The sequence below is a fragment of the Pseudorasbora parva genome, chromosome 10, assembly GCF_024679245.1.
Source record: "Pseudorasbora parva isolate DD20220531a chromosome 10, ASM2467924v1, whole genome shotgun sequence".
NCBI lineage: Eukaryota > Metazoa > Chordata > Actinopteri > Cypriniformes > Gobionidae > Pseudorasbora > Pseudorasbora parva.
The window spans coordinates 13,823,332-13,849,184 of NC_090181.1; the positions used below are offsets into that span (position 1 = coordinate 13,823,332).

At 39.6% G+C, this 25,853-nt stretch overlaps 1 long non-coding RNA gene across 1 annotated transcript in view; it reads right to left on the reverse strand.

Moving 5' to 3' along the window:
* Nucleotides 1–1,761: 1,761 nt before the first annotated feature.
* LOC137090584 (uncharacterized) overlaps nucleotides 1,762–25,853 on the reverse strand; it is a 36,557-nt gene continuing 12,465 nt past the window's right edge. The window contains exon 3 of the long non-coding RNA XR_010907905.1: nucleotides 1,762–2,217. This is a non-coding gene — a long non-coding RNA (uncharacterized lncRNA). The remainder of the gene's footprint in view (nucleotides 2,218–25,853) is intronic.

A 25,853-nucleotide genomic window follows, 5' to 3' on the forward strand; every position in this document is an offset into this window, starting at 1 on the left:
CTGTTGCTACCGTAAGGACCATTTGTAAATTTAAAGGTACAGTTATACGTTTTGTTCCCCAAGGAACAAAACTGTACCTCATCTGCACCTTTTTTTCTGAGAATGTATACACCGATTGAAAAGGCATGCTTTTTAGAATGAGAATGCACAAACCTTCTAATGAGTAGCAAATGATGGTTTGTGGCTGATTAAGTTCAAGGGTTAGTTCACCCAAAAATGAAAATTCTCCCATTTACTCTCCCTTAAGTTGTTCCAAACCTGCATGAATTTCTTTCTTCTGCTGAACACAAAAGGAAGATATTTGGAAGAATGTTTGTATATAAGCAGATTTCGAGTCCCATTGACTTCCATAGTATAGAAAAAAAAATACTATGGTAGTCAATGGGGCTCAACATTCTTCCAAATATCTTTTTTTGTGTTCAGCAGAAGAAAGAAATTCATGCAGGTTTGGAACAACTTGAGGGAGAGTAAATGATGAAAGAATTCTCATTTTTGGGTGAACTAACCCTTTAAAGCCTACTAACCATTTAAAACAAAAGCGAAATGCCATTTTGTATGTCCCTCCCAAACTGTTCAGCAGGAAACACAACAACAGAACTTGCCCACTTCTACTTATGCTTGTGTACTGCGTGTCGAGTATGTGTGTTTATGGAGTGTATGGACATGTCCATGTTAGTGTCACGTCTGGTTCTGTTCTGGCTGGCTACATGTGTGTGTAGGCATGCGTATGTGAGGACTTTAATCTGGCTGCTATCTCAGTGGCAGGTTGAAAATGGGTCTACGGCGTGCCACTGGAGCTCTGTAATCCATTCTCAACAGTGAAGCATGGAGGCAGAGAAGCCTGCGCCCATTGTCATGCTGAGTTACATGGACTCATGATCACATTATCTGGCCCTGGACCCCACTGATTCATTCAGTTTACAGTATTCTCTGTTCACAGCCAACTTATTTCCTTTAGCCCGGCCTGCCGACAACCTCCTCTATGCCGTATTAATCTTATTTATGGACTTATCGTAGCACAAATATCACAATACCACTCTGCGCTGGGCTCTCTCCCCTCGCAGTGCTCGAAAATAAACATGAGGTTGATGGAAGCTGAGGCTATTCTAGAGAATAAAATTGGCTGTTTACAACCTGTGGGTTTAAGAAAGTAGTCTTTTGAGAAGTGGGAGTAACAGAGTGAAAAGGATGCGTGTGTGTGCTAGGTGAAACTGTGCGAGATACACACTATGAATACACTCAAATTAAATCAAATTAAAATCAAATACTTTCTCCAATCTCATTTTAATGTGCAAAATAAGACATTTGCATTGATTTTTCCAGAAAGTGTGAGCATTTTTTTTCTAGTATTTTTTTTGGGTTACACCGGTGGAAAAGAAATGTCTTCAACTTTAAGTGTATTTTTATTTAAACGTATTGTTATTTACATTAAATTACTGTATATGAGGGGAAAACCATTATTAAAAGTTAATGAAACCCATATCCACAGTGGGATTATGGCCAATCACATCATTGTAACATTACAGGTCAGCCGCGTGACACAGAGCGTCTGATCGCTCTCACTCTGCGAACCCGAGAGCCTGGGTTTATGATGCGTATGATTATTGTAATGTCATTATCGTGATACTGTATACAGAATTATGACACAGCCTCAGGGACCGATTACAGGAAAAGATTCATTCTGAAGGCTGGAATTTTCTCTACCTTCAGAGAGAGAGAGAGAAAGAGGCAGAGAAAAGAAAGAATGACAGAGAAAAGGGCTGAAGAGTGATTAGGTTTATTCCCTTATATGCCTTCATCAGTGAGATATTTCCTTTACTTACAGCCAGTTGAAAAAAGCATGCGGAAAGCATACGGAATGAGACGAAATGCAACGCACGAAACCAGCACATATGTCTTCATTTCTAAGGCTTTATTTCCTGACGGTTTTCAAAGCTGTGGACTATATTGATTCGGCTTCCCTTTCCCCTGGTAAAGATAGAATAGTGAATGAATGTGCATTAGGAGGGTGAGGGGAGGTGGAAGGATTAGGATGATTTCATTAGTCCTCCGTGGTGGATTGGGTCGTGAATCCTGGGCTTAGGTTGACAGAAACACTTCCTTTTTTTAATTTCTCAGGCGGATCACGGCGTACCGCACGCTTCTGTGTGACAGGATGAGCCGCTGAGTTGATCGGGGAGACGAGACTGGCACTGTGCGTTTTACACCAGAACTGTTCTGTTTTTAAAGCATAAACACATATTGTTAGTTTAACATAATATAATAACTTTTCAATTTTCAGTGTACAATTCTAAATCTAGAAAATTTCCATTTTGATTATTTATGCCATTACAGACACATAGACTATTTTTAAGATTCACAGGACTGCAATATCATGGCATAAAGATACAAGGGTTAAAAAATGTGAATGTGATGAATCTATAAGATGACACTCTTAGGTGATTTTAGAGTCGTGGGATGGCAGCGTAACATGGTGTGCTTCTGCAAAATGACACCTGTATTTACTGCCTTTCGGCTCTCCCCTGTAATCCACATGCCTCGCATTTATCATCAGCCGATCAATTGTCTGGACTCCAGTTAATATTTTTTCATGGATAAATCATTTATCAGCTTTTACGAGCAACTGAATGATTATTGTCTGCATCGGAGCAGCCTAGAAAGCATGTTGAAATGGTAAATGGGAACAAACTAGATGCATAACGATACTAAATATTAAATTGTAATTCTAAAAATAATACAAAGACATTATGATTATCAAATAAAGTTAAATGTTAAAATAATTACAATATAGATGCAAGTTTTAGAAAAAGCTAAATAACTGCAAAATTACTTAAAATGTAATGCAGAGCTAATTTAAAAGAAATGCTTTATCTAAGCATAACATATTAATGAGTGTGTATGTGGATGCTTGATTGTGGGAATGTGTGTGCGCGCTGGCGAACGCAGTCAGATCTGTGTGTAACGTCTGACTGTCAGCTGTATGATATGCTGTGAGTGGCCTCTGCTGGCTAACTGAGGGCAACATGAGTCACAGAGCAGCAACCCTGCAATCATACACACACACACACAATCTATTTTTCATACACACAGCACTGTAGCACAATATATAGGAGACTATTGTTGTATTTGACTTCAATGATACAAAAGGCTGGGCTAATATGAGGGGCAGGTTGCTTGGAGGTTGCATGGTGTACAATATAACATCCCCCGAATTGGCCCCTGGCCGTCACATGCTATTAAACTCACCACGCTAATCCACATTTCTATACATTCCCTTCCATACACTTAGTAAAACCTAAAGCAACAACTTGACAACTTATTAAACCCCCCACAGCTAGATCTATACGAGTCCTGCTGCTGTTTTTAAAGCGATCTAAAGTTTGGCTTCCATAAGCCAACAGGATAGATGTGGTCACGCAGTGGTTTCATAAGAGCAGGCCATTTTGAACGGGGGCATAAAAATACAGGATAGATATACTGATGTGAACGAATGGCAATAAAAACACAGAGTGGGTCCCCGGGGGAGCTTTTTGGCAGAAATAATCAATAGCACGGCGCAGTAGGAAAATTCATCAGAGGCTCAGTTTTGACTCTTTCCGTTTTTTTGTGAGGCATTACAAAATTGTACCGCTTTCAGTGTTTTAATGGAGACTGAGTTCATTCCCACAGAGGACTTTAAACAATTGTAATCATCTCAATGTCAAAGGGAGAAGTCAGTCCTCAATAACAAAAGGCAAAGTGTTTACCAAACTGAATGTGTAGAAATGATTCATAACGCATTTCTTTTTTTGTCATTAAGTACAATTCTAACTGTGGGATTTTTACAAAAATGTATTCACCTTCCAAAAACTAAAACAATACAATCCTCAAAATATGATGTATCACTCTTTGCATTCATTTAATAGTAAGCCTAACAGTTTAAATCTAATAATCTAATCTAGTAAACCACATAATTCTCTCACTGTACCACTTTGATAAAAATAAATTATGCTACTTTTCTGTATTTACTTAAATCACAAATCAAATAGATATAAAGTGACGATTAAGATCTACTACAATCTACATTTGTATTTTAGATTTATATGAAAAAATACTCAAATTAATTCAGTTGTCAGTCAGCAAACTTTTTATCTGATCAAACTAGAATCACAATCATTCATTCTTCTGTCAAAGTAATACTAATAAAACAATGAGGAATATATATTAAAGACACCTTGTGGTGAATATCATGTTTTATCAACGTGCATCATGTTGTTTATATGTCTTTTTAATATAGCCTACCATGTGCACCTTCATAAGTCAACGCCATTGCTGAGTATTTTCTCCTTAAAACTGCAGTTAAAAGTCTCAAAGCTGTTTGAAATCACAGGTGTTCCTTACGTCACAAACTGCCTTGTAGCATATCATTACAATGCAACCGTTTCAAGAGAAGCCAGGTTATCCTGGGATTTTTCTGTTGATATGACAAATCAGGTACATTTGTTAATATAGCTGGTGAATAATATATATGATGTTTATTACAATGTTATGATAACTATATGCCTTTTTCCACTGATGTTTTTGTACAAAGCATTTCTAAGGATGCTGATTTTTAGAACGCAGACTGAGATGGTGATATGTAAAACGTCATTACCATTCTGATACGTTGACTTGTATACGACCCAGTATAATTTGCTCTTCCATTTCTTCTTCTGAATCAGTTTCTGGTTCAAACACATTTGGCTGAATTAAATTTTACTTGCAATTGTGCAGCGTTTACTACAATAAAGTTGTCAGAGTGGATCAGGTATTCTAAGCTTCACTCTAAAAAATGCTGGGTTAAAAACAACCTAAGTTGGGTTGAAAATGGACAAACCCAGAAATTGGGTTGTTTGAACCAAGTGAATGGACACATTCAAGCAACCCAATTTCTGGGTTTGTCCATTTTCAACCCAACTTGTGCGATTGAATGGAGGCGGGGCTAATTTGTATATCTGCATACACTAAAAGCAGCAAGGATGTAGTTAAAACTTTCAAGCTATTTTAAGGCATGAATAAATTATTTTAACAGGGAAACATTTTTTTAAGTCATTTTGGTGATCAAAGATGAGTTTTAAGGAATAAAATTATTGACTGCAGGAGGACTTTAGACAATAGCAAAGAATGATACAATTTGGGGTTTATATTCTGTTTTTATACTTTTATAAAGGTGAATTTTGTAAAAAACCCATACAAAAACATACTGCAAAGAAGTAGACCAAGTGCTGAGAGGACAATGTCATGACCTCATATGAACGCAGTCATGTGACAAACACAGTCATCCACGTCAGTATGCATCTGAAGGTAGGGGATTTCCAGTTTCACTTGAAAACCAAAGCTTTGATGCTGATGTTTATAAATGTACGGAGGATGAGTCAGAAACACACTGCTGTGCTGTCTGTGAAGGTTACGGCCCAGCACATCAGAGAGGGAGACATCAGTAACACATCTCATCCATTACCTAAACACAGCCAGACTGGTGCTAAGCATCACTGAATATCTCTCAAAGAGTCTCAGTGAGAAATTACAGCACATGCCTAATAAGTGCAAGTGTTTACACAGACACATGCATGACTGACACGTCAAATATGATCCTGAAATGAACCAAAATAATTATTTCCCACTGGCAGAACACAATTTAAATCAGTGTAATGTTTAGTTTTCATTTCATAGTAATCCAGCACAATCAATTACAATTTTGAGGAAGGAATATTAATACAAATATACAATAAAACTGGATAGTTGGTTTTTAATGGCTAGTATAATCGCATAATTTAGTGTTTAAAACTATAGATGCTTTTTCTTTTAAAGTTGATATTAAAGTAAACACAGCAAATCAAAAAAAAAACCATGCAAGAGCTTCTTAAATATAAATTTTAAATAAATGCATTTTGCTCACTTTCATTTCAGTGATGCAAGCACTTTTTACCGGCTAGCAATGATCAATCATTTACATTCAGTATGACAAGGCTTCAGTAATGGCAGGAAATGCTGTGATAACACATAAATATGTCACAGTCGTGAGCCGGTATGAAGCTAGTTTCAATTCAACATACACAAAAAATGCAGTCCTTGAAACGGTGTCCAGTTACACATCAATCACTCTTCTCTCATACCATCGTTAGAGCTCTTAGAGACATCAGCCACGTAAATGCCAGCAAATTACCAGACAGCGTTGCAGTGATAAATCTAACGTGTGCTGCCTGCTATTTAATTAGCAGTGTGTTAACGTATACTGTATGTATATATGAAAATAAATCAACAGACTATGGCTGCACCAACTAAACTCATTTCTAAAGCTAAAAATAACCACTGCACAGTTTCAACAGACATACAAAATATCATAATTGTACAAAGTGGATATTTATCAGTATTACAAATAGCTAGGGTATTGTGAGTTACGTTGTCGCAAGAGAACCTGCAAGGCTTTTCAGCTATTTTAATTAAAGCTATTTTACACAAATAAATAAAGTCAATGCACAAAAATATAAGGCTACAATTAAAAAATAATAAAATAAAAAGTATTGTAAATTATGAACATTTACAACACGTGACAACTTGTACCTACAAGTGACTAAAAAAAAATCCTGAAAAAAAATTCAACCACAATAGTTTTTACGGTGTTCATTTGTTATTAAACAGTGATTACAAAAATATGATACTCAAATTTAGTTTGGAGATTCACAGAAAATTCTCAAACAAATTCACAGAAATTTGTTTAAAGAAAGAGGGCTTTGAACTAGGTATTTGAAACCAACATACAAAAACTATTGCTAGAGAAAACATATTTGTAACGGTTATGACGCAAAACCTCCGTTACTAGAGAGAGAGAGAGAGAGAGAGAGAGAGAGAGAGAGAGAGAGAGAGAGAGAGATGAGAGAGAGAGAGAGAGAGAGAGAGAGAGAGAGAGAGAGAGAGAGAGAGAGAGAGAGAGAGAGAGGAGAGAGAGAGAGAGAGAGAGAGAGAGAGAGAGAGAGAGAGAGAGAGAGAGACTGGACAGTGATGAAAAGTCCATATGTTACAGTGCCACCATAAATTATGTGGAAACGTATGGTAAGGCCACCAAAGGGGCCTCCAAAAATAGGCCACAGAACAGCCTTTGACTGGGTGGAAACAAATTGCCTAAATTTCACTTTGTGATATCTGCAGCTCCTGACACCCCTGTTTATACAGCAATCAGAGTCCAGGGAGAGAGAGAGAGTGTGTGTGTGTGTGTGTGTGTGTGTGTGTGTGTGTGAGAGGGTGGAGGAGAGAGAGGGGCCATGGTTAGGTCCTGCTTCATCACCCTCTCACCCATCTGCATCAGTCCCGCATCTCTCAGGGAGCTAAAGATTTATCACCACACACAATACAAAGAGGAGAGGGGATTCACAGGGTCTGGGTCCAGGACTCACAGGTCACTGATGAGCCATGTACATGAGCGTTACGGCAAGCTGCTCTATCTCAGAGAGTTTATTACTCAAAGGAAGTATTGACTTCAGGCATTTGTGATCAGATAGTGCTAACTGTGTGAGATTAATTAAAAAGAAAAACTACAGGTTGGCAGGTTGTCTCCTATGTTGATCAAAAATACATATTTGAATTTAAAAAAATAAGGCGTGTTATTTTGTAAATTATATTTTTACATTATATAAAATATAATTATAAAACATATTATATTAGTATAATTGAAATACTTATTTTTGATCAAATGTTAAGCAGCACAACTGTTTTAAACATTGATAAGTAATTAAGGGTCAGGTGATTTTGAAGACTGGAGTAGCGGCTTTTTTCAAATAAATTCAGCTTTGCCATCATAGGAATAAATTTGATTTTATTAAAAAGGAAAATTGTTATTTTAAATGGCAATATTAATTATTATTATTATTATTTCAAAATATTCCTGTATTTTTGTTCATATAAATGCAGTCATGCATGTATGTCCTGGCCAGCATGAGAGACTTATTTAAAAAAAAAATATATATATATATGAATAAAAACTGAGAAGACAGAATTCTGGAGTCAAGTTTTAGGTGTTAGCTCTCAACTTGTTTTGAACTTGTTTCCTTCCCTCTCCTCATTTTCTGTCCTCCGCCACGTACTCAAAAAGTAAGTATCATCTATGCCTAAAAATGTAATATAAAAATCAATTAATTGAAGTAAAAAGGAAAAAATACGTTGTGCTAATATGTTACAAAAATAACCAGAGCACACAGCCTGGTCTTTTCTCGCCATGACTGGATGTCCGAAACCTACCTGAGGTGACAGACAGCTTCAGTCAGACTGGTCTGAGAAGGGGGTAGGAAGACGGGGGGAAAAAATCCCATTTGCAGCATGCCAGATGGGACTGGCTGGATGCTCTACTGCAAACAACACATCTTTCTTTTGGGCCTGCATGTCCGGCTCACCTTAGCGTGGGGCCTGGCAGGTAATGATGGATCTTGAAAGCCTGGCGTAAGTGGGTGACACTGGCTGCCTTGTTATAGCTGCCAGTCTTCTCCCTGCTCCTGTCATTATTACACGCTGAAGATTTATTTGAGTTTGGAGTTGTACGCTGGGTGCCAGCCATTTGCAATTCATCACCGGCCCTGCAGAAGCAGCCGGACGCGGCCAGTAGTCGGGGTTGTAATTGCCAGCGTCACCTGCCGGCGGAAATGATGAGGGGTCAGAGGAAGGGTCAAGCCCCTGTCCCGGCCGGCCCTGCTCACCAGGGGGATCGCTCGCCTCATGCATCCCTGAACTTCTGAGCACGCACACACAAACACAAACATGCCAAGGACTTAAAATATTTTTCAAAAGCATTGCTACCATGTCAACACTAAAAAGTTAAATCCAAAGCTGCTATATTTTCAGTATTTTACTTGGGTGTGCAAAAAAGAATTTAAACAAACATATTTTACATAATTATTTTACAATAAAAAAAATTATTCCATTTGCAATGTAAACAATGTTTTCATACTGCTATATACCATTTAGCCATCCAGATCCATCTGTGTTTCATGACACCAGCGACAATTCATTGCAGGTGACTCCTCAAGCTACTGCTACTTACTACTGTAAGCTTTATAATAATTTTTATTTTGATATTTCTTCCTCCCTCCCTTTGCAACACCTAATGAACATACTTCATTTTTTTTTTTTTTTTTTTTTGCTTCATGTCCTATTTTTCTTTGGAATAAACAAACAAAGCAAAACCATCAACAGAAATAAAGCGGCACCTTTTTTTCATCCTGATAGAGCAGATGCTGTCCTCCGAAATATATTTATTTACTCTATAAATCATCACAATTAAACATCATAAGTAGGCCATCATAATTAATTGGTCTAGTGAGAGTTGGCGTGACAGGAAGGCACCGGCAGTGGGGAAACTGAAGCGGCTTCACCCACATGGCTCCATCCATCTCCACACACTGTGCCGCAGCTAAAGACAATGACACAGAAAGCAGCCAGCGAGTGGTGGAAACCGACCGCCTGTCATCACAAGTACTGAACTGCTCTCAGGAACCATCATCTCTAAAACAGCGCAATCCATATTGTCACATTGAAATGTCTAGTGACATAACATAGGGAAAAAAAGGAAAGCAATGAATCTTTTTGATTAGCCTGTGAAATAAGTGCTTTCATTAATGGGCATGACTGCTCTGGAATGTGATTATTATGCGAATACTCTGGCATTACAATGAGTCTAATCACTTGCCAATCGCTTGCCATTTATTGTTATTACTTCGAAAATACTGTATATATTTTTGTAAAACCTAATGTTCAGCAGATCATAGATGTGCTCATATATTAACATCTTTAAGAGGTTTACCGTTTTTAAAGTATAATCAAGATTAAATATAAATAAAATACGAAGTAAAAACATAAAATAAAAATTTATATTCCAAGACAAAACTAATTTATAAAATGTATCCTTTTTGAACATTTATCTACCAATTTATTAATATGTTTTGCTTCCTTGAACATCAATAAAATACATAACTACACTACCTTGCTAAAGTTTGAGGTCAACAAGATTTTAATGCTATTATTCAGGAAGGATACATTCAATTGATTACAGTGCATTAAAGTGACAGTAAAAACATATATGTTCCTTAAGATTTCTATTTTAAATAAACACTATTCTTTTGATATTTCTTCTCAAAGAATCCAGATTCACGGATTGCAAAAAAAATATAAAGCAACAACTTTTTTCAACTGTGAAATGTTTTTGTTTTTTTATCAAACAAATTCAGCCTTAGTGAGCATGAGACAGAGATCTTATCAAAAAAGTCTTACCAACCCCAAGCTTTTTAACAGTAGTGTGTATATCAATTAATGTGTATGGCAAAGCTGAATCGTACAGTAGTGTTAAATAATCAAAGAACTTAGACATGGAGTTGTCACAATTACGACAAATCAGGACACCATGCACAACTATCACAGAACTACAAACAGTCACTGATGATCATATAAGGAAACCAAATGGTATAGGAACTTTTGAACTGGATAGTTTGTGCAAAATCTTTCTTTAAATATTTTGTCAAAAAATAGTCCTAAAAAAAAAAAAAAAATTAAATGCATTTTTAATGAACCCTCTTATTTTGCACCAATGCAGACAACAGTCTTTATAGGAGCTCTTCTTAAGTTCACACACAGACAGATGGATCACGGCTGTCCTTCAAAGGCTTCTATCTTGCCTTTCCATGTTAATGAATTCTCTGTGCTCGGTCTATGTGCCACACACACACACACACACACACACACACACACACACACACACACACACACACACACACACACACACACACACACACACACACACACACACACACCGGAATACTCCATGCTACTTTCAATCTCTGGCATCTCATTGTGCCCTTATCCCTTAGATGTCCTCTCCTTCTTTCTGTCCCCTCATTGTGTCTCTGATTAAATCCTATACCTCGACACCCGCACACACACACCTTCCACACACTCCTCCTTTTCTCTTTCTCCTAATGATATGGGCAGAACATTGTTTCCCCATGCTTAGAAGAAGTTGCGTTTCAAGCAATAAATTTCCCGCACAGTTAGGAGAAGGTCACCAGGGCCTGGATGCAAAACATAATGAGAGCGAGTACAAGGTAAAAGTTGTCTTTTCCAAAGAGCAAAGGTGCTTTCGTAAAAAGCCTAACTGAGACGGTCTTTTAAAGGGAGAAAGGAGAGGTCACCTTTATCTGGAAGAATGGATGACCTGTGATATCCATCTTTTGATCGAGGGGAAACAGGTGTGATTGTGTTGTGAATTATTTAAAAGACATTCTGAGAAGCGGCGAGAAGGATCTGTTCCAGCACGAGCGCTAAAGCAAACAAGACAAGAGCTTTAGAAAGCCATTTTCATTCCGCTTCGATCAAAAAACTGTTTGTACTGCATGTGCAAAACACCGTTTGCCCGCACACATGGACTATGCATGAACGATGTCCTCGAAAATGACACCAAAGTACAGCTATGGAACGGAACACTCAAAAGTCAACGTAACATTTCACGCGAACATTCGGGGGAAACTCTGGCTGCATTTACATTTAGACAAGAGTCAAAATTTGCAAACGTCCTGTTTTAATGTAAGTGATGTCTACAGCCGTGGAGGGGCTGAGAGATTTATTGGCTTAATTTGCTGACCTCTAGCACATGGATCTTGAGGGCAGCATGAGTGTGAATCGGCAGCCGCCGGTGCAAGTGGGTCTGCGAGGAGCGACGGAAGGGGGAGGGGGGTTCAAGGTCAGCTCATTTTAGCTGGGTCAAGTTCAGCCTACTTCCACTGCCTCCCTTATGCATTCAATTACACAGTCACCTGACACTAAATTAGCATGACAACCTAATTTACCTTTTCACCCCGCTCAAGTATACGCTCTTCCCTTGCTCCTCTTCCCAACATCTGATCGCAATATTCTGGAAGAGACAAACGGACAGACTAACAGACGGAAGGGGACAAAGGAGAAGAAAGGGATCGCTTGGTCAGCACAATTTCCTCCTTAAGCCCACTGACTCAAGACCAATAATATTTTCAAAATGTCTGACTATATTAATTATTGAGGAATTGGAAAATGGCCTCAATCAGGTCCTTAAGTCCATACTCAGTCCCATTAAGCTCCATCAGCGCAGGGGCGCTGGAGGTACTGTGTTCAGTAATGAGAGGAACCTTCACGCCTGCAGGCTGACCTAATGAAGTGCTGCCTACTTAGAACAGCTCCGCACCGCCAGAGCACATGAAACAAAAGACAGGCAACCATAAAAAGCAACTGTAAAAAGGAAAATTAATCCCAGTCTGTGGAGCCTGTTCTCATCACTGACCTTGTTACCGAACATGGTTGGATGTGGCCTTGTGTTGAGGTGGTGGGCCCGAGCGGGGAGTAGATGTATCATAATATGAGATGAAGGCAGCTGAACATGGAGGTTCGAGGTGCTAGACATGTAAAATCAAGGACGGAAACTGGAAAAATACTTCAGAGCAACATCGAACATGGAACTGGCTGTATTGAGCTTCTCTGAGAAGGAAAAAAAATTACATCACTTTAATCTCTTAATTATTGGCAAAGACACTCAAATATTATGATACAATTTTAAGGGGTTTGCTTTCAAAATATATAGGCATCTATATATTTAATTTATAAAGTCGCATTTAAAAAAAAGCATCCCAATTCTAATTCTAACAACATTAACTTTTAAATTAAAAAATTCTTTAGAAAAACAATGTAAATGTTGGTTCCTTAGTTACCGAACTGTCGTTTAAAAACTGAAAAATGTAAAATAAATGTTCCCTTTCAGTCGGTTACTTCGACGTACGTCGGAAGGACAGACGAATTGGGATCACTTCGAGATACCCTATCAGCTTCGAGATATAGAAAACGGGCCAATGAACATTGGCATGCGTGATTTGCATATCGCACCCCGCCCCCCGCGGCGCGGGTATAAAGCGGAAGCGATTGCCACGCACTGTTGTCATTCACTTCGGAGCCGAACGGCGTTGATGAAGCATCTGACTGCCTACGTTCAGCGAGAGAGAGAAAGCGTGTGCTGGGGAAATCACTCTTGTGTTGGCCAGACGGCACAAAACAGTGAAAACTGCTGCTGAGAGAGCTGTTGTTCTAACAGCAAAACAGGGAAACTGACTACACACACACACACACACACACACACAAACGACAAACAATTGGTTCGGTGGGCGTGCTCCTTTTGGTGAGTGCAGATACAGGCTGCACTACAAACCTGTATTTCTGCCGCGGTCAATCCCTGGGTGCTTCAGCACTAAAAGAGCAGATTTCCTCACAAAAAGAGCTACACGGGTGACGTTGTGCCTTTTTCAAGATGGCATTCCACCCGTGCGTTTCTGGATGCAGTCGTTCCCTGTCACCCGCTGACGGTCACAAACGCTGTATCACATGTCTGGGCTTAGAACACGCTGAGGCGGCGTTTGTGGATAGTTCATGTTCCCACTGCTCTCAGCGCTTAGGTCGAGACTCACCTACCTTCGGGAGGGTGGAGTCCCCCTACACATAGTTCGATTTAAGTATATTCCTGCCCAGCAAAATAGGCCTACTTCAACGGATGGCCGGGGTGACCTGAGGATTACGTTTAGGGCAAACCCGCCGAGCGATCCTCCGCGGGACCCTATTCCCTCACAAGCGCCGCAACCGGTGGTGCTTCCGGAGGATTACGTAGGTCCCTCTCATGGGCGTCCAATGGTGTCCTTTGGGGCACCCGCAGACGAGCAGATGTCAATTGCTGCATCGGAGGGGGAGTTTCAGTCCTCGGGGGATGAAGATTCGGCTGTACTGCCTCCCTCTGGGAGAGTGGCAATGGTCGAGTCGGATCCTGAGTTGACGGCTATGCTTTCCCGTGCCGCCGAAAAGGTCAGGCTTGAGTGGAACCCTCCACCATGTCCCGAACCTTCTAGGTTGGATGATTGGTTCCTCATGCAGTATCCAGTGGGCCATCCTCTGCTTGGAGACAGCCTTTCCCTTCTGCTGGCCTCCGTAACAGACGAAGAGCTGCTCTGAGGTCCTAAAGCTTTGCGTTCTGTCCACGTAAGTCCGAAGGGCTCGGACGGGACAGAGAAAAGGCAGGACTGGGTCTGCCTCCTCCGAAGGCCGTCGCATGTAACAATTCCCCCGCCACCTCCTGCTATGGAGTCAGAAGCATCTGATGTCGCTTCGTGCCACTCACATTCCGGGCCTGCTCAATTGTGCAGCCGACAAGCTTTCACGACAGCCAGGGCTCCCGGGAGAGTGGAGACTCCATCCCCAGGTGGTCCAGCTAATTTGGAGCCATTTCGGGGACGCACAGGTAGACCTGTTTGCCACCCCGGACATGGACACGGGGTGAATAAATTGTTTTATTCCCTGACTGAGGGGACCCTCGGCACGGATGCCCTGGCGCACAGCTGGCCCCTAGACCTACGAAAAAAATGCGTTCCCCCCAGTGAGCCTTCTGTGCAAGGTCAGGGAGGACGAGGAGCAGGTCCTTTTGGTAGCTCCGTATTGGCCAAACAGGATGTGGTTCCCGGAACTTGTGCTCCTTGTGACAGCACCTCCTTGCCCCATTCCTCTAAGGAAGGACCTCCTGACTCAGAGACGGGGCACCCTCTGGCACCCGTTTCCGGACCTCTGGAAACTCCATATCTGGTCCCTGGACGGGACATGGAGGTTCTAGGTGATCTACCACAGGCTTTGGTGGACACCATCACTTCCGCTAGAGCGCCCTCTACGAGGCACCTCTATGCGTTGAAGTGTAACCTGTTCATCGACTGGTGCTCTTCTCATCGAGAAGTCCCCCGAAGATGTTCGGTCAGGGCCGTGCATTCCTTCCTACAAGATGGGTTGGAGAGAAGGTTGTCTCCCTCCACCCTCAAGGTGTGCGTTGCCGCAATCGCTGCTAATCACGATCTAGTAGAAGGTAAGTCCTTGGGGAAGCACGACCTGATCGTCAGGTTCCTGAGGGGGGCGAGGAGATTAAATCCGCCTCGCCCTCCCTCTATACCCTCTTGGGACCTGTCTCTGGTGCTGACCGCGCTGCAGAGACCTCTCTTTGAGTCTTTGCAGTCAGCGGAGTCTAAAATCCTGTCTCTAAAGACGGTACTTCTGACTGCATTGGCCTCCATCAAGAGGGTAGGGGACCTGCAGGCATTTTGACGAATCGTGCCTGAAATTCGGGCCGTACAACGCTCACGTGTTCCTGAGACCCTGGCCTGGATACGTGCCCAAGGTTCCCACCACTCCCTTCCTGGACCAGGTAGTGAGCCTGCAAGCGCTGCCTTTGGAGGAGGCAGACCCAGCCCTGGCTTTTCTCTGTCCCGTCCGAGCCCTTCGGACTTACGTGGACAGAACGCAAAGCTTTAGGACCTCAGAGCAGCTCTTCGTCTGTTACGGAGGCCAGCAGAAGCGAAAGTCTGTCTCCAAGCAGAGGATGGCCCACTGGATAGTGGATGCCATCGTCTTGGTGTATGAATCCCGAGACGTGCCCTGCCTGCTCGGGATTAGAGCCCATTTGTAGACATTTGTAGAGCTGCGGGCTGGGCGACACCCAACACGTTCGCTAGATTCTATAGCCTACGTGTAGAACCGGTATCTTCCCGTGTACTCACTTCCCATAGTCGGTAGCACCGAAGTGCCCCGTTCTAGTGTCGGCTTGCTGCGCCACTCCCTTCCTCATGGAACGGATACGTGCGCTTATATGCTCCAGACGAGATCCCCAGAATGGCGAACACTGTTGAGTCCTCCGCAACTCGCGGCAGTCAGACGTGGCGGAGCGTCTGATGGCAGGTCTAACACTTGTATGCATTGGTGGAACTTGTGTTAGGCTAGGTTCCATATGTTGTGACCCCCACGGCGGTCCCATAAGTGTATTTTCCACGGTACGGCTCGGCGAGCCCGTGTCTTTTCCTCGGCAGAGCCCGCTCTGCCATCTCAGTGCGGTGTTGTCCCCCGCCTAAGAGGGCCAGGGCCACCCCTGGGACTTCCGTATGTTGTACTGCCCACGGCCAGTCCATACGTGTATTCTCCACATAGTAACTCCCACTGAGATAATGTGGCTTCCGCAGTGGCCCCAGGGCACGCTTTCCCAGCGTTATCCAATAGTCCGCTGATTGGGTCTTGTGGAACGGCAGTGTAACTCTTCCTGCAGGAATTTCCCCGCCCATTCAGACGGGGTCCGAGGGACTCTGGCAGGGCGCTGGAAGTGGTAGTAACTGTTGCGTTTTCCATAGGGATCCCAATTCGTCGGTCCTTCCGACGTACGTCGAAGTGACAGACTGAAAGGGAACGTCTTGGTTACGTAGGGTAACCCTCGTTCCCTGAAGGAGGGAACGGAGACGTACCACCCGTCGCCACAGTTGCTGTCCCATCACTGCAGGCCGAGTCATTAGTTCGACTCCTCAGTGAAAAACAACAGTGCGTGGCGATCGCTTCTGCTTTATACCTGCGCCACGGGGGCGGGGTGCGATATGCAAAGCATGCACGCCAATGTTCATTGGCCCATTTTCTATATCTCGAAGCTGATAGGGGCTCCCAGAAGTGATCCCAATTCGTCTTCCGACTTAAATCTCCATTCCCTCCTTCAGGGAACGAGGGTTACCATACGTAACCGAGACGTGTTCTGGTAGTATCTTATAAATTTTAGTCTATGAAAAGGAAAGGAAATAAAAAGCAAACAGAGACTGTAGTTTTTACTCATGAGATAAAGACCCTCAATAACTTAACACACATCTCTTAAGTGTATTGATTCATGATTCAGTTTGCGTGTGTCAAACCGCCAAACTGCTGAAATCATGTGACTTTGGCGATCTGAACCGTTGATTCAAAAGAGTAAATATGGCTCAGAAGCTTTAAGAAGCGGTGTTTTGAAATCGGCCCATCACTATATAAGTAGTTATTTAGTTGTTTTTTTTCACACAAAAACTAATTCTCATTGCATCATAAAATTATTGTAGAACCACTGTAGTGAGATGGGCTTTGTACTGACGTCTTTAGTGCTTTTTATGGGTCTTGAGAGAGGAAAGGATATTGTGGCCAGTGGAGGCCTTTCTGAGCCATTGGATTTCAACAAAAATATATTTTTTTGTGTTCCGAAGATGAACAGAGGTCTTACGTGTCTGGAGCAACATGAGGGTAAGTAATTAATGACAGAATTTACATTTTTGGCTGAACTAACCCTTTAAATGAAACCGTTTTGAGAAAATAAATCTTCAAAGATAGGAATAAGCAACCTTGGAGTAATACAATTTTCAACTGGGTATTTACTAGAAAAAAAAGTCTTAATATAGTAAGTCATGTCAAAACCTGTGTTGAATAACGATGACACTTACGGAAGAAATGATAAACATGGCCGTAAATATGTACCAAAGGAGCTGAAAGAATATGTAACGTTTAGGTCATTTGTTAAAATAGACTTATTCTGTTGAGGAATATGAAATCTGCTTCCCAGAGGACAGTGTTTTTACACAATGTGAGCTATTTCCAGTCACAAACAGTCGGCCTCTTGCCCTTCACAGTCCTTACAAGGTAACTGCACTCTCATGAGCCTAGCCATGGCTCAGCTATATCGGGACGGTACAGTGTACAGCATCCTCCGAAACCCAGCCCCACACGAAGACACAATCAATTGTGTGTTCCTCCGAGTTCTCTCCTGCTCTCTTTGTTTCAGTTGAAACTTTGTGTGCGAGCACAGACCGTCCTCTCTCATTGATCAGAAATTCAATTCAAAAGTCTATAAATAAAAATAAATGAGCAGTAGTCACCCGGTCCCTCCCAGAAGATGCCAGCTGTATGGAAATCAAATCTATAATCCTTCAACTGCCGACAGGAATGCATCCAATAATGGCCCACGCCAAATAATTCACATGCAAGAATTGAATGTCGTAGAATTAAATGAATTCTGTAATAATAGAACGAGCACCTTAGCTTGAAAGCGTCGCTCACAATTTCTCATATACATGACTAGTTTAGGAAGAAAGACGAAATGAGAGAGGAACAGTCGAGAGAGCACTGGGGGGAGGGGGGTCTAAATCTAAATTAAGATGTTAGATGTGTAGTTTCCAATAGGACCTTGACATAACTGTTGACCTACTCATGACACGATCACAGTGGCGAGGATTTGGAATTCTATTAGTATTACCAATGGAAAAAAGTCAAGGAGTCATCAGGAAAGCAAATCTATAGCCTCTACTCTACCAGACAATTACTGTTGTTAAAGTAGAATTAGATGGGTATTGACAATGAGAGGAGGAATAGGATTAGGCTGACAGGGCCACAGCACTGAGAGAGAGAGAGATGAGAGAAAGAGAGAAAGAGAGAGATGAAGGATGTGTCATAAACTTCATCTTGCTGGTTCATGTTTTATTTATTTTTTACCGTTTTGTTAAAAACATGGAACAACTTGTAGATTTTCCTTTCTGCATATGAGATGTATGAGATAACCTGATTTCTACAAGGAGATACTCATTTCAAAATAGTCTATTAATTAAGAGTTAAGCATACCTTGTTGAGCAAAAAAAAAAAGTTGTTTAGTCATGATGCATCCGAAAGTTTATGTCATGGGTTTCCTTGGTAATTTATAATGGATCTGACAGTGTCTTCATATTTTAGGTTCATTCATAAATTCATGTTTGAAATTTTAGAAATTTGTATAAAAAAATGCTGTTCTTTTTATACTTTTTATTTGAAGATTCTTAAAAATATATTGCATTATGTGGTTGATAAATGTTTCTTGAGCATCAAATCAACATATTTTAATGATTTCGGAAGGATCGTGTGACAATTAAGAACAAAGTAATGGCTGCTGAAAGTTCAGCTCTGCCGTCAAAGGAATAAATAACTTTGGCTCAAAAGAAAATAAATATTTTTGAAAAAGTTTTCTTGTCAAGCAGTTTGTTGTCATTCAGCAGCTGTGGTTTTAGTATGCTTTTAGGTAAATTACAAATTTAATTAAAAAAATAAAAGTAAAAAGTGGAAGTGGTGATTTAAATCAGGGTGGTGGGTTGGGGACAAATAATACACAAAAATAAAAGACCAAAAAAAAAGTGCAAAGACATTATTGCACACTCAGACTTATAGAAGAAATGTCCATTAGTATACGGCATATATCCAGTGACTTCAGCTGCTGATGAATTGTAAATGAAAGTGTTGTGTTAAAACTTGAGACAATTTAACTCAGATTTAATAGAGAATGAATGAACAAGAGCAAGTGTGATAGATAGAGAGAGAGACCCACTCTGCTCGTCCCGCAGATCTTTACTTCTTATTGAAAAACTAGCTGCAGTTAATATTGACACAGCAAGGTGTGAATCAATACATTGAGAATGAGCAATACATTTTAATTTCAAACTGCTCAAACTTCAGCAGCAAATCCATGCAGTTAAGCTGTTGTGGGAGTGGGTGAGAGGGGGCAAGGGAGGGGGTGGATGAGATAGAAATTTACTGTAGATCAGATCCAGAATCAGCCTCCTCCAGCATGACATTTCCTGTCAGATGATATAGACTAGCTGAAGTGACTTTTTAACCTGCGGTTCAACACTGAGTCACACAGGCCTGTTTAGATCACTCTTTGCTGGCTGACTGCGAAGAGTCCATTATATTTATACATATTCATAGCTAAAAACTAAACTTCTCAAAAAAGATTTAGCTAAAAAAAAAAAGATTATGTGATGCTGAAGACTGGAGTAATAGCTGCTAGAACTTTTGACTTTGCCATGACAGGAATGAATTACATTACAAAACTGTAATAATATTTCACATGACTGTTTTGCTGTATTTTTTGATCAAATAAATGCAGTTTTGATAAGCATTAGTGATGTAAGTTCAAGTTCAAGTTACTTTATTTATAAAGCGCTTTAAGCAAGGTAGAACCTACCAAAGTGCTGAACATGATCAAACATATAATAAAAACAAAATGATAAAGCATCACATAATTCAAGATCAAATCATATAGTTCAGATAAAAACCGAAAAGCCATTAAAAAAAAAAAAAATCAATTAAAAGCCAAGTTAAAAAGAAAGGTTTTTAACCTGATTTTAAATTACAGTAGGCCAATTTAATTTCGAGGGGTAACTTATTCCAGAGTAGGGCCGGCCACAGCCAAAGCACGATTTCCTCTTGTCTTTAAACAGGCTTTTGGAATATGAAGCAGAAATTGATCATTTGATCGAAGGCTCCTATTTGAGCTATACATGTAAGTACTCAAGATTTATTTGAAAACAGGTCAAGACCAAAACTGCATCATTAATGTGATTTGATGTAAAACTTACTGCTTTAAATGCATTAACTCATTTGATTTCTTTTGTTATTATTGTGACGGGTCGGAAATCAATGAGGGATTTTGTCAATAACGTCTCCAAAATTAATACAAATTTCCACAAAATTCAAGATATGATTGCAACAAAGTACTTGTTTTTGATATTATAACTAAACCAACATATAATTAATCTCAAGACAAGAGGAAAAGAGCTGTTTTCACAAATATGAGCATGCCTGTGACATTGATTTTAAATGTTCAATGAAGAAAATAATATTTTTCAAATTATTTATGCAGTTATAAATTTAGCAATTAAAATGCAACTTCTGTGTCACCTCTGCAGAACAAATAAATTTAGTTGTTAGTGATTTCATTTGATTGGTAGCAGCTCAGTGTCTTATTATCCTAACTGTATTTACTGATTAAATATAAGACATTTCTCAGGCAGTAAATGTAGATCTTTCAGATAAATTTAAGGAGCGCTGGTTTAGTCTTGACTTGGTCCAGTCTTGCCTTGGTCTTTATCATGTCTTGATCTAAAATCCTCAAAGTATTTGTAATTTCTTGGTCTTAACACCTAGTGGTCTTTTTCTTGGCTCAGTCTACAAAACAAGTGAGATTTATTTATTTTCCAAATTGGAAATCCTTGTAAATATATATTTACATTGCTAAATGTACAGCTATATCCTGGTTATCACGTGTTAAGCATAAAGGTTAAAATAGTAAACATCTCATTGAAGTCACTGCCCAGCCACACCTCTCTGCCATTGAAGCTAAATGACATTGAGGCTGAGCGATGTGAGAAACAGCCTAACGCTTACAGAATGTACACGGGCATGCGCAAAAATACACTCCAGAATGATCTATGTCTCTTTCTTGCTATCGATAACAGTTTAACTACATCACAGCAGACAGCTTGTGTCTCTTTATCAGCAGCTCCTCTCGTGCTCTGCATGCAGGACGTCACTGAGTTTCAGTATCAACCTCTATATTGTTCAATTCCATTATGACGTTAAACCGATAGAAACCTGGATTAAAAAAAAAACGACTGTATTGAGGTTGTAATATACAAAAAGGTAAAAATGACAAAAAAAATCCCCATTATGAATTGTACCTATAATACAACCAAATTCAGGCTGACTTAAACCATCCCCTGCTTTTATTTATCATACTAATAACCACATTAACACGCAGAGTTGGATAATGAAAGTCATTATGTGCATTATTCACAAGCAATTAGAGATGTTATATTATTTATGAGCATGTCATAAGCAACATGAACATGATTAAGACTTATTAGGAATTTGTATAGTGCAATTTGTTTAAAGCTCTTCTATACATTATATATTGAAGGCAGATATCCAGATGTGTATGCAAGAAAGGACGGCAGCCTATGGCATTAAAACCAAATATATTTTATAAGGCCTCTGATTATATAAACTGAATATAAATAAAGAAGCAAATGTTGAAGTCTGCTGCATATTCTGTGATACATTCAAGTCGAGCGTGCTAATGTGGTCGGGGGACTGACAGCAGGGGCCTTCAGGCAGTCACACAAGGGTCAGTGTGGCTCTCTCTGGTTTAGCGGGGCCAGGCAGAAGAGCTATGCACTTAATCACACCCAGAAGACTGGTCATTATTGCAGTCAGTCAGGGTGAATTACCATATCAAAGCCTGACAGACAAGAGAACGAAATGATTGGCATGTTATGATGACAGCTCCTGTTGAAGGAAGAGGACAGCCCTATCACACATACAAAACCAAAGGACTGGGGAGAATCCCAAAATGTGTTTGCCACTTGTGTAGGTACAGTAGGCCAACCGATTATAGGAAGAATACTTTTATTCTTTTATTTACTCAAAATGTATGCAGAATATAGCGATCTTTTTTCAGGGAGGCACCAATATTAACATTTTCGATAATATTGATAAGCTGATCATTATTTTCACTTTTATAGCTAATGAGCAACAACATAGCCCTTAGCCACTGTTAAAAAATTACATCGCACTTTGGTCAAATAAATTCAAAATAAAACAGTAAAACTAAAATCAATTTCGGCATCACAATATTATAATGTACAGTTTTTAAAAAATTCTATTCAATTATGATATTTGTTAAAGAGTACATTTGACAGTGTTATTAAATGATTTGTATGTTTAAAGAATTACTTTAAGGGAGCGTCAGATAATTGAAATGTAAAACAAATGAGCATCCTATGCACATCGCACAATTAAATATTCAATATCGAACGATACCAGTAATTAGAATGATGATAATAATAATAATAATAATAATAATAATAATAATAATAATAATAATAATGATGTCTGCTAACCAATACAGGAATTATAAATTCCTGTATCCTTATTTTTATTAACTTCATAAGCAATGCAAATTGTCACGCAGCACTAATTATAAAATGATGGGTTTACTCAAAAAGCCTTTAAGATTTCAAAACTGAACTAAACTACTTTAAATGTTGTTTTCTAGGTAAAGCAAGAGCATGTAATTAAAGTCTAAGAAGGGGAAACATCTGTTTTCATCCCATATAATTAGCATAATTAATTAATCCAGACAAATTATTTTTTAACACCTAGAATAAATCACAAAGCCCTGCTTCTCTCGACTGACCCTGTCTGTGTAGTATGGGTAATTGATCAAGAGTAAATTGGACAATGTGCACCAATGAGGCGTATTGTATCCTCGTATTTGAAACACACCCAAATCATTAGTCTGAGAGCACAGATGGATTGAAGACCATCTCTTTGTAATATAAAATCTTGGCATGAGATAGCAACTACCAAAAGTCTTAGCTAGATGTTGACAGCATCTGATGGAGTTTGCATCATGTTTGAAATGGCATTGCTGTGCAACATACTCTAAAGCAGCCAATCAATTCATAGCCTCGGGTAAAAATCTGATGACATGGAATGGTGTAAATGATTTCTAAATATACTGAATGCAGTTATTAGGCCTGAAAATAGTCTCTGTAGCCCACCTTTGTTGGACAAAAGAAAACTACAATCAAAAAAGCATGTATATGCTCACATGTGCGCACACACACAGGCCAATAAAAACTCTTTCAAAAATGTCTAGAACGGTTTATGAAAAGACAAAAAGAGGGCCTCAGGGAATACCTCCCGTGCGCAGCACCGGTATATTGCTGTCAGGTTCACTGTCAGATGGGTTAATCAAAAACTCAAGGGGAAAGGTGCTATCTTCACCGCACACTGCCATCTTTATCGATTCTATTTACAGCACCTCACCAGGATTGCACTTCTTTAACTATTCAATTGGTCCAAAATAGATTTTTCCATTTTACGCAGGAGCGACAGGGAAAACATTAGACCAGAACAAACGTGATAGAAATGTATCACAAAAGCAGATGAACAAACATTGTGGAAGATTTATGGCTGGGATTTTAATAAATTCGAGAGAGATGAATTGATTTTGGTTAGGGGTGTAAGCAACAATTTATTGGGTGGGAAAATGCATTATTTTCCAATTGTTATCAAGCTACAGTAAAACTGATTTGTGTCCTATTGCATTTTATGGATAAGAGGAGGAGGAACCTTCACATGATTTAGATTAAATGTATTAATCAAAACCAGCCAGTGTGAACAATATATCTACAACTTGAGAAGATTTTTGACATTTAATTCTGCCGCAACATTTTGGCTCTGTACCTCTTCCTCCAAATTCAATGGCCGCCACAGCTGAGGGAATGCTCTGTTTTAATTTTATGAGGCTTAAAGTAGCTTTTAACCAGCCAAGCGGCAAATAACATAGGATTAGAAATATTTAGCGTTTTCCGACTCCTTAACAAGGATAATCCTTTAGAAACAAGTCTGACCTTTGCGGCTTAATAACTTGGCAGTAGTTAACTCTTTAAATGATAGCTGGGTAATTTAAAGAATGATTTCATAGCAATAATGATTGGGAAAGAGATCAAGTGAAACAGAGATACACAGAGAGAGGAGAGAGAGAGAGAGAGAGAGAGAGAGAGAGAGAGAGAGAGAGAGAGAGAGAGAGAGAGAGAGAGAGAGAGAGAGAGAGAGAGAGAGAGAGAGAGAGAGACAGAGAGACAGAGAGACAGAGAGACAGAGAGAGGGGGTTAGATATGCAGAGATAAGCAGTAAAAGAAAATTTCATGAAATTTATCTGGTGTGTCGTTTTCAATTAAACTACTAGACTGAAGATAAAATAAACACGCATTAGCACAAAGTCAACTGTTATCCATTAATGTCAACAAATAGGATGTTGCATGTGTCAGAATTGCAAATTCTGATGTTCAAATAATAAATGTCTACAAAATGTACTAAATGGAAACCCAATTTACAATATAAGCTAATATTCAAATATCGGAATATACACAAAATAAAATGTGGGCTTTAAACATACCACAATACCTAAAATGTATCCCAACAAACCACTCTATGAGTTCAGTCCATAAATGACCAAGGTCTCTTTGAACAGAAATCCATTTTGTTCCAAGAGAGCCTATGTCCCGCCACTGTGCTCCACTTACTCTACTGATTTGATAGTGAAAACTTTTCAGTGTCAAATAGTATTTTAAACCACTTACTAAAGTCCCATGTCATCAGGCCCATGAAAACTAATCTTTCAGTAGTAATAGCTCCTATAAAAGTGGACAGAGCCATTGATATAGAGGCAAGTAAACAGGCAACAAATCCTTGGCTTGGCTCAGGTGGGCAATGAAGCAAACAAAAAGCTAGAAATGGGATCGGGCCCTGGATGGAGCACACTGGACCATGACTAAAATAGGCCAGAGTTCCCAGGTCAAGGTCTTTACGAGAGCTGCTCCCCTCCCAACAACAAGATGGATAGCTTTGTATACTACTCTGTTTAAGATTGTATTCAATTCCCAGCAATTACGAACACTTTTACATAGTAATTTTAACAAACAAGATAATGTTTTTTTTTTTTCTCCAGGTTTTAATCAATTCATGCTTTCCGTGTTACTAGCCTATTTAAAGAAAGAAATAGAGCAACATTTATTCAGACACCTTCAATATTTTCTCACATTATCACAGTTTCTTGCTATAGTAAGAAAATGGTAATAAAATATGACAGGAACTCAGTTAAACTGTGTCAGAACAAATTCTTGATAATGTCAGTTAACTTTGATAGAAAGGTATGCAATGGATTACAATCAACCAATCAGCTGTCAGCTATTAAATTTAAGAACACAATATAGATAATACCAATTTAGGGTCACTAATGACCAAGCAATGCTTCATTTTGTTCAGTCTGTGGTGTAAAAGGTCCGATTAGCAATTAAAGAAAAAAACAATTAAGCAAAACATGGTCAGGTCAAAGTGTCTGAATCATTTTAGTCCCAAATTGTTATAAATTTTACTGGAAGTCCACTGTATGAAGAATTTTTGGGTATAATATTTCACAGTTTACTTTATTTTGCTATGCTCACTTACATAAATGAACTATAGTATCCTGCACACTAGTAAAAATTATATCAGGGGTATTCAAGCTCAAACTGGTGCGCAATGTTTTGCTACGTTTTCCGGTTGAACAACATGTTTCCTGGAAATGGTGTGAAATGGGGTTTGAGATACGATTTCTCTTGTATGGT